The sequence below is a fragment of the Dermacentor andersoni genome, chromosome 11 (assembly GCF_023375885.2).
Source record: "Dermacentor andersoni chromosome 11, qqDerAnde1_hic_scaffold, whole genome shotgun sequence".
NCBI classification, from domain to species: Eukaryota; Metazoa; Arthropoda; class Arachnida; order Ixodida; family Ixodidae; genus Dermacentor; species Dermacentor andersoni.
In genome coordinates this window covers 35,090,708-35,093,824 of record NC_092824.1, presented here as the reverse complement: position 1 = coordinate 35,093,824, position 3,117 = coordinate 35,090,708, and the positions used below count along the sequence as shown (strand labels likewise).

Here is a 3,117-nt window from a genome sequence, read left to right as displayed (position 1 = left end):
ACACACGCACGAATGTAGACATAAAGAATAGGACCCCCCTCGATACCTCGAAATAAAATCCTGACTACGCCAGTGGCTCGAACAGCTCAAAAGTCCGCGTGGAAATGCGCATTACCTTGCAACAAAAAGTGGTGCAATGTTTTTCAGCATGCATATGAAGTTTTCTCGCGGAGGCGGACGGCATGAAATGTTTTAGAGGGTGTTTAAAGAAAACTTCACACACGTGTGGTATAGACAATTATGTGAGCACATCTTGGCTGCTGAAACGAAACGAATAATGAATGTCGCCAACAAAACTATCGTGCCTGCAATTATGTCCGTGACCATTGACCGTCATTCGTCACTAAACGTCGTTCACAGCAGCAGCATGTTCTCGATATATGCGGTGCAGACACGTAAATTTAAACGCATTTCAAATGTTCACACGCGCACATCTTATGCAAAGCCCATTTTTGCGATTCATACCGCAAACTTAACAGCTGCTTCGTAGCAGCAAATCTGCAAGTGGAAAAAGATTCAAGATGCATGAGCTTCTAGATCAAATTTATTTCGTACAAAGGAATGGATGAGCAATGGCTATAGTGGCAGCAGGGTATGAGCGCTGGATCTTGGAGCCTTGGGGGGCAGAATTCAAAGCCACTAGAAAGGCAACAAGTTATTAAGAGTAACAATAGGTTATTTTTACTGGACTAATCATATAAGATGACAAACTGGTAAAGTAATTATTGACACATTGCAGACTGTAATGCAGCAATATGACAGCACATTTTTTCTTTATCTCTTCATACTACTCAAGTTAATTTACTATAAAACAGCGCTTATTAAACGTACAAAATAATTTCACATTCCTCACGTCGACTAAGGCTGATCGAACAAGCAACTAGCAGCTGGCGGTAATAGCTGAAGCTATCGCAGCTGTCTCATAAGCGGGAGCGCACGGTGTTCTCGCTTACTACAAAACAATGAACACCAGCCCATCAATCGACTTTACATGAAAAATCAGGACGCCGACACTTTTTTTTTTTAATGGAGCAGGGAAAAGCCAGGGTGCACGGGCAAATTGTAGCTGCTAGTATTTTTACTCTGTTCTGAGCACACTTTTCTGGAGACGCATAGTCAAACAATCTTACAAGCGACAAAGCGAATTGAGCGAGTTGGTAAGTGAACATTCTAGGCGTATATGTGCAGCGTGACACAGACGTGTCGTACTTTCTTTGTACCGCGTCTGTGTCGCGCTGCACATATACAGTCCAGCCCACATATAACGAACTTGATCGTCACGTGGCATTTGTTCGTTGTATCCAAAGTTCGTACTAAGTGGACCACCTATAATACGGGAAAAAAGAGCAAGCGAGACGAAAGTTCACTTTATTTTTGAAAAAAGCCCGTGATGCATGTCTGCTTCTTCAAAGCTGATCGCATCACTGCCGTTTCTAATTTTTCCAGCGCGGTAATATGTTCATCGCCAAGGCCTCTGCTGCACACGAGTTCCTTAAGCGACGCGGTGTAACCGATCGCGGTTGAAGCGTTCACAGCAACCGGCGGTAGAGCAGCATCCTCGTCATCGTCCTCGTCGGTCTCTGGGCAGTCAGGAAGGCTCGCACTTCACGCACAATAGCTTCGTCAGTGCATGGCTCCGCAATGTCGGCGTCGTCATCAGCAGAAACGAAATCGTCCCAGGCAACGTCAGGTCCGGCCAGCTGCGTCTCAACGACGCGTTGCCACAAGTCCTCGTGCGACCGGCCTTCCGGTGGGTGATCTATGGCGTCCTCGGTGCCTGGGCCCATAAAACCCACCTTGCGGAAGCACTTTTCTATGCACTCCGCGGTAAGTTCCATCCACGCCGCTTTCAAGATGTCCACGGCGGCAAGCAAGCTGATGCGAACTGGCATGGCAGCATCAATCGCGATCAACAAGCGTTGGCTGACGCGCCGCCGGTAGCACACCTTGAACGCATGAATGATGCCCATATCCAGCGGCTGAATTTTGCAGGTTGCATTGCTTTTTGCTTTTGCTGGTCGCTTTTTCTTTCTTTACTTTATTTTACCCGCAAAGGAGCGCCGGGGGACGCTTTGTGCGCTCTGTGTTCGCGTCGTGTCAGGGTAACACAAAGTGCGCGAAATTCGCCTGCCGCGGGTTCGCAGTCCAGCGAAACCGCACCAAACACCGCCGGCTCGGTCAACTACAGGGGCCCAACAGCTTCGCGTTCGCTCTAACCAAGTGTTGAGGCCACAACAATTCGTTCTATGTGAGACACTGTGCCATTGCCCCAATATATATTTTGACGGTAGCACCGCCCTCGTTCGTACTAAGCGGGCGTTCGTTATATCTGCGGCTGTTATAAGTGGGCTGGACTGTACACCAAAAATTTCACAAATGAACAACCTCTCACGCCAGGCGTAAGCATTTCAGCGTGTACAGGAGTGTTGCTCGAAATAAATGCCGCTGTAGTGTGAACAAGTCGAACTCACCTCTGTAAACAAGGCGAATGGACCTCGCATATCCTGGTCCCTTTCGGAGCCTGCCGGTCTCGTCCGTCCGCACGGCACCGCGCAAACAAGCTTTGCCACCTTCCGTGCGATTTGCGCAGTTTGGTGCGCTGCAACCCGTCATACTGGAATACAAGTGTCAAAATGATGTGCTTCGTAGCACTTCACCAAACTAATTAACTTAATATCCTTGAATAGCGCACCTGCAACCCGGAGCCGATCGTTGCTACGAACGTTCGACGGTCCGCTGATTGCAATTTCGATGGCACTGACAAAAACGAGTCGGCGCCGTTTCCGTAAAGTTGGCTTCAGAGCGCGCAGTTGATCATTTGACGTCGTTTTCGCACCACGTGATCACGCTCGGCGAATGGCGGTGCGAGCGGCGCCGGAAAAGTTATGCGCAACTCTGCTCGCCGTGGGAGCATATAGAGGAACACCATCTCCTAGGTCTTACGTATTTGCGTGCGTCCGTGCGACGTGCTCGTGTTTTAAGGACCATCTTTTGAAATGCGTAAGCATTTCTTTGCTTACCCAACGAAAAAACCATCCGTCCGTCTGTGCCTCCGTCTGTCCGTCCTGTAAAAGGATCGCTTTCGAGGTAGCGCCCACAGCAGTCAGCAAATTCACC

The 3,117-nt window shown here is 48.9% G+C and overlaps 1 pseudogene; it reads right to left on the bottom strand.

Annotated features, from left to right (window-relative positions):
- Positions 1-570: 570 nt before the first annotated feature.
- On the bottom strand, positions 571-2,353 carry LOC126517938 (tigger transposable element-derived protein 6-like; annotated as a pseudogene).
- Positions 2,354-3,117: the final 764 nt, after the last annotated feature.